General features: G+C 45.9%; 1 protein-coding gene across 6 annotated transcripts in view; it reads right to left on the reverse strand.

Annotated features, from left to right (window-relative positions):
* Positions 1-12,929, reverse strand: part of INPP5B (inositol polyphosphate-5-phosphatase B) — a 48,550-nt gene that overhangs the window by 21,945 nt on the left and 13,676 nt on the right. The gene's annotated exons all lie outside the window — the stretch shown is intronic.

Consider the following 12,929-nt stretch of genomic DNA (forward strand, 5'->3'; position numbering starts at 1 on the left):
CTCTAATTGTTGTCTACGAATCACTGGTTGTACACATAATGCTTGAAAGCACAGGTAAGGTAGATGGTGGTACCTTGTGGAGCACAAGAGAGAGGGTGAAAAAAACAAGCATTTCATCCAGAGATCTTAACTTCTGAAAATGTAACTCTCAGCTGGTCCGACTCCCTTTTCCTAGAGACGGAATGCCTTACAGAAAGGATAAAAACTATGCAAGCTGCAGACCTAAGTTCCTTTACTGGCTCTACTATTTACTGACCTTCTGACTTCAAGCAAGTCATCCAACCTCTCTCAGTCTCAGTGACTTGACATGCCCTGCCCTTCTCACAGGTTTATCGCTGGGATCAAATAGTTGACACGTGAGTAAGCATTTTGGAGGCAACACGGCATATTATGAAATATAAGATAGTGATCTCATTTCCATTTACTCCAAGTGGAACTTCAAGTTCAAGGAGAAGAGAGCCAATGGTCAGAGATATGACGCTGGAAAGGGAGGGTCTAAAGTGTTAGAGAATAGCCCATCATTGTTAATAAATTGCCTCAAAAACAAAAGAGCAAACCAAGGACTTTTAATATATAAATACTTTGGGACAGTTGTTAAACCAAGATAAACCTGAAAAGGAAAAGTAATCTGCCAATAGCTTCTTTGCTCCTTAAAAGCCAAATCTCTTGTCCACAGAAAACAGAATGGAGAGGCCACAGAACCGGGCTGCTTCAACATACAAGTTAAAAGGAGCACTGCAGGCATGAGCCATCACGAAAGAATTCTGCCCTGAAGACTATTACTAAACATGGATTTTTCGACCATGCATTCACAGGAACCAGAACACACACACACACACACACACACAAAAATTTGAAATGTGAAAATAATGACATTTCAAAATGCCAATCACCAAGGCCTTTCAATTTTGTTTCCTGAATGCCACTCAAATCAATACAGGCCAATGTGACCCTATGACCCATGTTACCAACATCTCCCTGGAATGACTTCAAACTGATCTCCAGGCCTCCCTTCTTACTCCACCATCTCTGACCCAATTTCTACACTGTGGCCAAAGGATTTTTTGAAAAAGGAAGGCTAATCACATCACTTAAGACCTTTTAAAAGCCTCCCATTGGATAAACTTAAACCTCCCAGTATGGCTGCCAAGTCTCCCTTCAGTCCGGATCCCACCTGCCCTCTTGCATGTCTCACCATAGTCCTCTGCCTCCCATCCCCTCGAATGCCATAGTCTATTAAAGTTACTGCAGTTACACCACAATCCCATCAGAAACCCACTTCCTTCTTTCATTTTGCTTTACACGGCTAACTCCTACCCATCCCGGGGCCAGGGGTGAGCAAACTTCTCTGCAAAAGGCCGGAGCATAAATGTCTGAGGCTCTGCAGGCCAAACCGTCTCCATCACAACGATCTGACCCTGTTGTCACAGCGAAAAGAAGCCACAAGCATGGCTTTGTTCCAGGAAAACTTTATTTATGAACACTGAAATCTGAAGATTACATAATTTTTACATGTCACAAAATATGAATCTCTTTTAATTCTTTTCAAACATTGAAAACTATAAAAACTATTCTTAGCTCCCATGCTGTAAAAAAAAAAAAAAAAAAAGCAGGCAGTGAGCTGGACTTGGCTCATGGACTGTACTTAGCCGAGTCCTGCTATAGACCACATGTCGGGGGTCACGTCTTCGAAGATGCCATCTCTAACTCCCCCTAGATCAGGCCAGATACCCTGCCACTGGTGTCCCACAGCTCCCTGCACGTCTCATTAGAGCCTCAACTGCTGTGTATTATCATGTTCATCCCCCAGTTAGACTGGAAGCTCACTGAGGACAAACTATGTCTGATTTATTCATCACTGCATCTCCATAACCCAGCACATAAAAAGCAGTTCAATCATTCAACAATTCAACAGAAAATACTGGATGCGGGGCACCTGGGTGGCTCAGTCGGTTAAGTGGCTGCCTTCAGCTCAGGTCATGATCCCAGGGTCCTGGGATCGAGCCCCACGTCGGGCTCTCAGCTCAGTGGAGAGCCTGTTTCTCCCTCTCCCTGCCTCTCTACCTACTTGTGTTCTGTTAAATAAATGAATAAAATCTTTTTTTTTTAAAAAAAGAAAATATTGGATGCACATGGATTCCTTATGTGTCTTATATAAATATATAACATCTAAGCTCAAGTCTGTAGCCTTCTTTTGGAATGTCTCAGGTCATCTTCCCATTGTCTTCAGCATACAACAAAAATAAGAAAGGCAGGGTTTCTGGAATTCTACAACTCCATGGTTCACCAACTGATTTCTGAGAACTAAATCCCCAGCTGTATTCTACCTCTCTTGCTTTACTCTCACTGAACTCTAAAGCTTAGAGAACCAAGGGACCAGAGTTAATGTATGGCATACTGGGAAATCTTTAAAAATGGCTGAAATCCAAAAAGATGACAATACCCATTGCTGGCAAGGATGTGAAGCAACAGTAATTCTCATTTATTGACTGTAAGAATGGAAAATGGCCACTTTGCAAGCAGTTTAGTAGTTTCTTACAAAGCTAAACACAGCCTTACCATAGGATCCAGCAATCACACTGCTAGATATTTTATTTGAAGGTTTATGTCCATATAAAAACCAGCACATAACTTAAAAAAATAAAAAGATTTTATGGGGCGCCTGGGTGGCTCAGTGGGTTAAAGTCTCTGCCTTGGGTGCCTGGGTGGCTCAGTGGGTTAAGCCGCTGCCTTCGGCTCAGGTCATGATCTCAGGGTCCTGGGATCGAGTCCCGCATCGGACTCTCTGCTCAGCAGGGAGCCTGCTTCCCTCTCTCTCTCTCTCTCTGCCTGCCTCTCTGTCTACTGTGATCTCTCTGTCAAATAAATAAATAAAATCTTTAAAAAAAAAAAAAAAAGTCTCTGCCTTCAGCTCAGGTCATGATCCCAGGGTCCTGGGATCGAGCCCCAAGTCAGGCTCTCTGCTTGGTGGGGAGCCTGCTTCCCTTCCTCTCTCTGCCTACCTCTCTGCCTACTTGTGATCTCTGTCAAATAAATAAATAAAATATTTTTTAAAAAATATTTTATTTATTTGAGAGAGAGAGTGAGCATGAGGGGGGAGAAGGGCAAAGGAAGAGGGAGAGGAACAAGCAGACTTCCCACTAAGCGCACAGCCCAGTGCAGGGCTGGATCCCAGGACCCTGACATGACAACCTGAGTTAGATGCTTAACTGACTGAGCCACCCAGGAGCCCCTACAGTGGCTTTATTCATACTCACAAAAACTGAAAGCAACCAAGATGTCCTTCAATAAATGACTGGATAAACAAACTATGGTTTATCTATACAATAAAATATTATTCAGCAATAAAAAATGAGCCACCAAGTCACAAAAAGGCATGAATGAATCTTAAATGCATCATGTGAGGTGAAAGAAGTCATTGTGAAGAGGCTCCACGCTGCAGGACTCCAATCACACAACCTACGGTAAAGCAAAACTCTAGAGATGGTAAGCAGTGGGTGGGTAAGGATTAAGTAAGTGACACACAGGGGACTTTTTAGGGCAGTGAAACTATTCTGTGAGAAGCTGTAAGGGTGGATACATGACACTATCCATAGGCTTCAAAACCCACAGAACTTTATAGCACACAGTAATGTATGCAAATTCTTAAAAAACCATTTTGAAAATCAAAGGATACTGGAGTGATATGTGGAAAATGACAAAGGAATCTAACTATATTACAAATGTATGAAACAGCCTCACTGAGGGGGGACAGAGGAAAAAAGTGCTGACTTTAATAGCTTTGGAAATGAGTGGAATCTGTAAGACTAAAGGCAAAATGAACTGTTCCTAAGCACTCTACTCTAAGTGATAACGCTGTCTCCCACAGAGACATGGGTTAACAATTCTAAAGCCGCTATACATGGATCCTGGAATTTAACACTTAAGAAAATGGAGCGAGTTGGGGCGCCTGGGTGGCTCAGTGGGTTAAAGCCTCTTCCCTCAGCCCAGGTCATGATCCCAGGGTCTTGGGACCAAGCCCCATATTGGGCTCTCTGCTCGGTGGGGAGCCTGCTTGTCTGCTTACTTGGGATCTCTCTCTGTCAAATAAAAAAATCTTAAAAAAAAATGGAGAGTGGATTGTGGGAGCCAGGTTTCTCATTGCTGGAGTGGGAGGTTCCAGATAAACAAGGGGAAGAGGCTAGAATGTGGTAACGGGTTAAAATTGGAGATATCAGCATGAGTTCATGTCTACCTAATATAGATACATACGGTTACATGTAGAAATATAGAGATACACATATTTAAGTATACACATGTACATTTCCTTGTGCCATCTGCTAAGACAGCCTAGAAGCAAGAACACACCAGTAGCAAGGACCAATCTTTAATGCCCAATCTTAGTTTCCAACACCATTCTCCAGTAAAAGGAATAGTGGCTCCTTGAGATATGGTTATTTTAGGACTGGGGTAGGCAATATACAAGACGGAGCATCTTCCAGTGTCAGAAAACAAGAAAATACTTTAAAAAACTCCAAAAATAAAAACACCCACAAGGATAAGGTATGTCAAAGGGACATAAGAGCCAACCGTAAGAACTCCAATGGTCCGGCAAAGCCCTGGCCGGAGACGGCTTCTCCAGCTACACTCTTTCCCAGCTAGGTGATCTCACTTAGTCTCACAGTTTTAAAGATTTTATTATTTGACAGAGATCACAAGTAGGTAGAGAGGCAGGCGCCGCCGGGGGCGGGTGGGGGGAAGCAGGCTCCCCGCTGAGCAGAGAGCCCGATGCAGGACTCGATCCCAGGACCCTGAGATCATGACCTGAGCCAAAGGCAGAGGCTTTAACCCACTGAGCCACCCAGGCGCCCCAGTCTCACAGTTTTAAACACCACCTCCATGCTGACCACTCCCAGTCCCCATGCTCCAGCCTTTCACCTGAGCTCCAGACTGTTCTGCGCTGCTGCCCCCCTTAGGCTTTTTCACCTCGGTAGACAGAACCATCACCGGACCAGCTGCGCGGAACAGAAACCTGAGACTTGCTTGAGACTCCTCTTTCTTCACCTGATTCCCACAGCTAATTCATCAGCAATTCAGCCAAGGTCTACCTTCAGAAACATACCTGGAATCTCTCACCACAGCAGCTTCCTAACTGTTCTTGACTTCCACCCTTACACACTCCTGCCGTTAGTTTTCTAGACAGCGGCCAGAGTGAAAAGAAGGTGCTTACGACTTTCAAGACACTTCCCACACCTCAGAATAAAATCTGGTCCCCTGAGAGAGTTGAGAAGGCCCTCCCGAAGCTGGCCCCCACACCCCGCTGGCCCCATCCACTGCGCTCTCCCTCACTCAAGTCTTCTCTGGCCACATCTCCTTTCCTGCTATTCCTGGGCATGTTGAGCTCACTCCTAACTCAGAGACTTTGCTCTTGCTGATCCCTCTGCCTGGAATGCTTTTCCTTCAGATCTCTGCGTGGCTCTGCATTTCATTCAGGGCTCTGCTCAGATCTCAGAGGCCATGCCACCCTATCTAAACAGCACCCCACCAACTCCACGACACTCTATCCCCTTACTCCAGAGCTTCCAGATTCCTCTGTCCACAGCACCCTTACTGCCACAAAGATTTTTTTCAAAGAGCCTACAGGCCAAAAGAAGTACTGACCAGTGCTGTTCAAGTAGTTAGGACCAAAATAAAATCGCTGATTATTTAACTTCTCTAACAACTTAAGTAGCACTTTGAAAATGAATACCCATAAATAGGAGGAAAAGATACTATTTCTATTTCCTTTGAAATAATCAGAATTACCGACTAAGGAGGTGGCTATGCAGGTTGGGCACTGCATACCCTCTCAAACCTTGGAATCCAAGGGGACACCGCTTATGATGTGCCACATTGATTTGTGCCTGGTATTTGCCTGTGATCCCAGCAACCACCCAACCCAGCTTCGCAAAGATACCGTGTCACCAAAAGAAACACAGCATCATCTAATGTTGAAGCTGTGAACTACTTTGAGCTAGAAGGTCACGACACGGCAGACACGACAGGTATCTCTGTCATGTCCCACGGTGGGATGTGTCCCACACTGTGTCCCAACTCTGACGTGTCGCACTGTGAATTCCCTCACAGCGCCGGGGAGCCACAGCATACTATCTGGGAACCAGATAACAAGGTAACAATCCTGTTACCTCATTCCTCTTAGTACTAATACCATTTGATATCATATCTCGTAAGTATTCCTCAGCTTATTGGAGGCTATGCCCCCTGAAAGGTAAGCTCTGGAAGGCAGGGGCCTTGTCCTCATGCTCTTTCCCAGGTATCTGGATCAGCGCCTGGCTTAGTAACTACTACAGTGTTAAATGCAAACAAGTATCAGGAAACGTAAGCTGAAGCCTAGTTGTGGCATTATCTTCCTGTGTGACAAGTTCCTTCTTTGGGTCTCAGTTTCTTCGTCTACAAAGTAGGAACTTCAGGGGCTTTATGATGGGCCAAGGCAAATTAAGGACTAAGGGTTAGAGCTCTGTTCCCGCATGTGCTTCCTATGGATCTTGTTTTGAGGGGGAGGTTCCTACCAACAGCCAGATTGAAAGGACATCTCCTGGGGACAAGTGGTGTGTCCCGATGGATTCAGCTGCTGTCCATGAGCGGACTTGAAAATCGCTCTGCAGATCTACATCGCTGTGTCTGCCGCAGGACCCAGTCCAGCAAGAACAAGAACATCTTCATTCCTCACTCCGTGCATGGAAACTTTAAGGCATGATTTGGGGGATTTCCAGCCACAAGGCAGTCTTCTCGGAATCTCTTCTCCCCTGAATCTAGCACGGAAGCTGGCTGTCAGCGGCTCTTTGCCAAATTTGCCATCATGTAGCCCCATGGTTCCTTCTTGACCACAGCTTCCTGTCCTTCCTCCTCTCCTGCTTCCCTACTCCCACTCTGCCCTTTTTCCGACCTCAGACCTCCATTTCTTTGTCAGCCAATCTAACAGCTGACATCTGGGTTTTTCCTTTCTTCCCATGTTTGTCCAAGTTCTATAAATCCTCTCTCTTGAATATTTTTATATCTGACCCTCTTCCCTATCCCTACGGTCATGCCTTAGGTTAGGCTCTTACTGTTTCTGGAAAGCACATTCAGTGACTTCCCCACCTCCACTATCTCCCCTCTCCAGTCCATTCTGCCACCATCTTGAAGAAAACCCAAATCTGAGCAGGTCATTCCTGTGCCTCAAATCCCACAATAACTTCTATCACCCGTGCAATAAACCCAAAACCTCAGGGTATTACATACAAAGACCTTTGTAATCAGCCCAGACTCCCTTTCCAGCCCCATCTCCTGCCACCCTCCCCAAAACGAGTCACAGCAAAACGACTTCTCTCTTTGCACGCTGCCTCCTCACCCACACCCCTGACCCTAACCACCCCCCAATCCCACCTCCATGGGGTGGGTTTCAGTCATCCTTACAGACTCGGCTCGGGATTCACCTCCTTCAAAAGGTCTTCTCTGGCCCTCGTATCTTCACACACCCAGGGTTTGCCCTGGCAAGGGATTTGTCATAACGGAACCAAAACTGTTTAACTCCTTCTGCCTCCCTTCTTTAGCTAGACCACAAGCTTCCCGGGAGCAGGAGTTGCTTTTTCTCTGTGGCCCTCGGCTCACCACAATTTATGGAACATATCAGGCAGCCAGTAGACACACGTTGAACAAACAGCCACAGGGCAGAGAGCAAGTGCAGCATTATTTCTGGTTATTTGTTTATTTATTTATTTTTATTTAAATTCAATTTTGTTTTTAATTAAAGATTTCTATTTGTTTGAGAGGGAGAGCAGAGTGAGAGAGAGAACACAGTGGCAGGCAGAGGGAGAGGGAGAAGCAGACTCCCCCCTGAGCAGGGAGCCCGACTGGGTCTCAATCCCAGGACCCTGCGATCGTGACCTGAGCCAAAGGCAGCAGACACTTAACCGAGCCACCCAGGTGCCCTCTGGGTGCTTTCCTGATGACCATCTTTCACACCTACAAGTGACACCATGTCCCTGAAGAGACTATGGAGGAAGTAGGTCAACCATAGTAACAGCTTGATCTGGTGTATAAAACTGCAGAAGTGTTGTTCTTGCAAATTCTGTGCATTGCACTGCACAGCTTAGAGACCACACCCCCTCTCCCATGCGTGGCTAAACAGATGACAATGCCCCTGGAGGCCCCTTCCTTAGCCCAAGCAGCAACAGAGCCTAAAACAGATCCCCCAATTCCTGATCTGAAACCCAAATTCCAGGTGACCTTGGAATTCAAAACTCAGGGGATTTTATTAATTTATTTATTTTAGATTTTTTACTTACTTATTTGACACAGAGAGAGAGAGACAGAGAGGGTACACTAGTTGGGGGCAGGGAGAAGGAGAAGCAGGTTCCTCATGGAGCAGGGAACCCAATGCAGGATGCGATCCCAGGATCCTGGGATCATGACCTGAGCCGAAGGCAGATGCTCAACCGACTGAGCCAGCCTGGTGCACCATCATTTGGGGGACTTTGGAAAACTAATATGTTACCTACGCTGCCTATAATACAACACCCCCAGCAGAGTCTGAGGCGACACCAAGGAATCAAGCACTTTAATTCCACAATGCAACCTAGGAGTAGTCATACGAGGTGGGATAAAGAAAGCCTATAAATAGCCTCATGTCAGTCCAAGCAAGCCTTATTGCCAAACTGAGCTTGGGCCAAACTTGCAAAAAAAAATTTTCAGTCTTTGACGCTCTCAGGACTTCAGAACTGCTAATAAGGGAATGAAGATGGTAGTTAAGGGCATGGCCTGACAAAGCTACACACATCAGAAAGGAATAGAGTATATGTATGTGCACATATAAAACAGGCTTATAAATATACCCATACATTTTACAGACATATACGTACACACATTGGAGAGCCTGGAAGGGGAGAAACCAAAGGGTCGAGAGTTGTCATTTCTCCGAGGCAGGACTTCGTTCGCTTTTTGCTTATAGGCACTTTCAAAGTTAGCTACAATGTGTATTTTATTTATATACATCTATCACAGGCTTTGAAATCGAAGACCCAGATTCCATTTTGGACTCTGCCAGTCATTAGCTCTATGACTATGGGCAAGTCACTAACTTCTAGTCACTAACTTCTCTAAGCTTAGGCTCCTCCACTGACCAGAGATAACAGTGAATCTGCCCTCTATGGTTGCCATCTTCTCTTCCTATGGTTAACGAGAGCCTCTCCCTCCCTGCAAGGCCAAAAGGAGCTCTAGAAGCCAAACCAGACCTACTGAAGGCCCAATCTTCAAAACCAAGACAGGAGGCAAGGTCTCAATGCCAATGTCTTGTGGCCAGGCCTATCACTGACCTGGAGAGGGGGCTTTTTTCTCAAACAGGACATCACAGGAGGAAAAAACAGTAAATTCAAACCCAAATTCAAGTATCAGACTTCTTTCCAGAATTGTCTGTGAGGCAGCAACATTCTTTCTTTTTTCTTTTTCCCCAGCAACATTATTTCTTAATTCGGTTGCCCCTTCTATCACACCCTCTTGCTCCATTGCCTCCTACAAGTCCCCTAGTTATCTGGAGGTACTCCCCAAGATCTAGACCAGCACAGTCCGACAGAACTTCCCGTGATGGCAGGAATGTTCTGCAACTTCACTGCCTGAAACAATAGCCACTAGCCACACTGAAACACTTGAAATGTTCAGAGAGCGAATGAGAAACTGGATTTTTATCTTATTTACCTAAATGAAATGTAAATAGCCACGTGTGGCTGCCAGAGAAAGTCGTGCAGATGGTCGCACTCCTTCTCTTCCACGAGAATCCTCAATCATCACAGTCCACTCCAAACGGAGCTGTCCAGCTCTGCCTGAGCGCAGTCCTGTCACCGTCTACACCTCCACTCGCCGTCCTATGTTGATCCGTCCCAGGGAAAGCGGTCATTGGACTGCTCGACGCTCTCTCCCTGAGCTATCCCTTGTCACCTGCACCTGCCCTGTGCCTGCCAGCCCGGTGGGGATACAATCCTGCCATCCACTCAACCCCCTCGCTCAACCCTCTCACTGGGCCCCCAGAGCTGATGGCCTCGTTCCTAAGGCTGCCTTCTCCCAGGCCAACCTCTCCTCAACTTGTCACCGCAAGAGTCTCCCACTACAGGATCTTCTCCCTTCTCCCTACCCAGCTTTGTGTCTGGAGGTGGCCGGACTGAATTCTGGTTTCCTATCTCCCTGCTCCAAAGCTTTCAGCGCTGCACTGCTGCCTGCAGGTTAAGATGCAAACTGGTTGGACTAGCAGATGAGGCCCTTTGCAAACTGGCCCTCCTCCCCAGCTCTCAGCTCCACCACTTAGAAATAGCCCCATCAAAACAGCCACAGCGGCCAGGTTATCCGGCCAGGTTCATTGTGTAAGCCACCCTCACACCTGCCTCTAGGGGGAAGCCCCTCTCCCTCACAAGGCCCACTCCCCTAGTCCCCGGTCTCATTTCTCCGACATCTTGAGACCTTCTTGTCCATAGAACTTGTGTGGCCTTCTAAGAGAAATTAGAGTGTTTGGGGAAAGAAGTCTTGGGCTTTAGAATAAAACAGCCCTGGCTTTGTCACTGACTCCATTCATTACCTTGTATGAAACCTCAAGCAAGTTACTTAATTTGTTTCCTTATTTGCAAAATGCAGATGAGACCACCGAACTTACAGAGAAGCCAAAGGAATAACCAAATGAAATCTAACTGGGTCAAGAGCCTAGCACAATGCTTGGTACACAGCAGACCAGCAGAAACAGTTAGTGCTTTTCCCTCTCCCACTTGCCCCCACAACACTCCTCACCCCCCACTGCCCTGATCATAAAGCCTACCATTTATCAAGTACCCTCTAATTGCCATGGATTCTCCTAAGTGCTTCTCTGTTATTTCCAATTATTGGCTTCTTTTTGCAAATAAGGATACTGAGGCCCACAGCAGAGAGCAGACGCACCCAAGGACACAGAACAAAGCCAGTAAATGGCACAAGTGACATTAAAGCCCAGATCTGCCTGCCTCCACAGTCTCCCCCTCTGCAAGCACGAGCACAACATCTTCGATGAAACTGTCAACTTGCAGAGGTGAGTTCTCTATGAGTCTGTCTGGATAACAAAGCAAAAGTACTACTATGGTGTCCACCGTCCACCGGGTGTGTGGGTGTGTGGCTGTTAGTGCTGGATGGAGGCCATGCCCTACCCTTGCTGAACATCTACCAGACAGGTCTGGGAGGACCCTTCCTATCTTCTCAGCTACTGGCCTTCGCATTCCTTTTCCAGCACACTAGAAGAACCGGCAAAACCATGGGAGAAAAATACCTCACAATTCAAACTGTCAGCAGTGAGTGAGCTGGTTCAGTGCTTATCAGTGACACTGCACTGTGTACACAGGGGGCCACACTGTGCACTGTCGCAGCCTACAACAGCAACACATAGTGGCAAGGGATACACTCAGCTGGGGTGCCTGGGTGGCTCAGTAGGTTAAGCCTCTGCGTTCGGCTCAGGTGGTGGTCTCAGGGTCCTGGATTGAGCCCTGCTGAGCAGGGAGCCTGTGTCCCCCGCCTGCCTCGCTGCCTACTTGTGATCTCTCTCCTGTCTAATAAATAAATAAAATCTTAAAAAAGAGAGAGAGAGAGATACGCTCAACTGACAGGAAGATAAACAGATCCAGATCCAACTACCCAGAATCCAAGTCAAGGCTGTGTTAATGATGACAGTGATAGAACCACATCGTGAATGATATTAATAGCAAATACTCAGGGCTTACTACATGCCAGGCATGGCTTTAAATGCTCTCCATTTATTTAATCTTCACAGCTACTCCAGCAGTAAGTGCTATTATTATCTGCACTTTACAGACCAGAAAGTAAATACAAAGATCTTCAGTAACTTGCCCCAGAACACAGAAGTAATAAATGGCACAGCCAGGAGTCAAACCCAGGGAATCTGGGTCCAGGGCTTGTGCTTTTAACCAGTAAACTATATTAACTATCAGAAAAACGTGAAGTTCAGAAAACATTTCTAGCAAAAGAAACAATTTCAGTACAATGATATGGCATTATGGTATCCTCAGAAAAAAGGAATCATAAGTAGGATAAACAAGTAGGAAGGGAAAATTTTGTCTCAGAAGCCTTAGGGGAGATGAAAGGATGAGGGCTCAAGCATTATATTCAAACTGACAGCTGCGGTTCTGTTCTCAAGTCTGTCACTGACCAGTGAGTGATCACAGGCATGTTACCTACCCTCTCTGAGCCTCAATCTATCCATCTGAGAAACGAATATCCTCTTACTGTACTTTTATGGCACATGTGAGACCCACAGACCCATAGTAAGCACTTAATAAGTGGTAACTGAAAATAATAATAGTTCACATACATTTTTATAAACAAATTTTTATTTTAAAGGATTTGTTAGTAATACATATATACTAGTAATATATAGCCAAGGTGTTAAGACTTTGAATGCCATATAGAGCTTGGATTTTACTCTATGATAAACGGGAGCTAGGGGACGCCTGGCTGGCTGTAGGAAGAGCAGGCGACTCCTGATCTTGGGGTCCTGAGTTTGAGCCTCATGTGGGGCATGGAGTATATTTAAAAAAAAAAAAAAAAAAAGGTGGGAGGAGCTATGTAAATAGCGCACAAAGCAGGAAATCCTGGAGAAAAGCCTGTAACACAGGGCACCCAGCATTACAAACAACGGAAAGAATCAATTTTTCCTATTTCAGCCTAACCACCACCCAAACAGTTCGGTTACTTTATTAAAAGTTGAATAACTAGGGGCGCCTGGGTGGCTCAGTGGGTCTTCAGCTCAGGTCATGATCCTGGGGTCCTGGGATAAAGCCCCGCATCAGGCTGTCTGCCTGCCTCTCTGCCTACTGTGATCTCTGTCTATCAAATAAATAAATAAAATCTTTAGAAAAAAAAAAAGTTGAATAACTATGCTTTTTCAT

Source organism: Mustela putorius, unplaced genomic scaffold (genome assembly GCF_011764305.1).
Source record: "Mustela putorius furo isolate JIRA1106 unplaced genomic scaffold, ASM1176430v1.1 tig00003853_pilon_pilon_pilon, whole genome shotgun sequence".
NCBI lineage: Eukaryota > Metazoa > Chordata > Mammalia > Carnivora > Mustelidae > Mustela > Mustela putorius.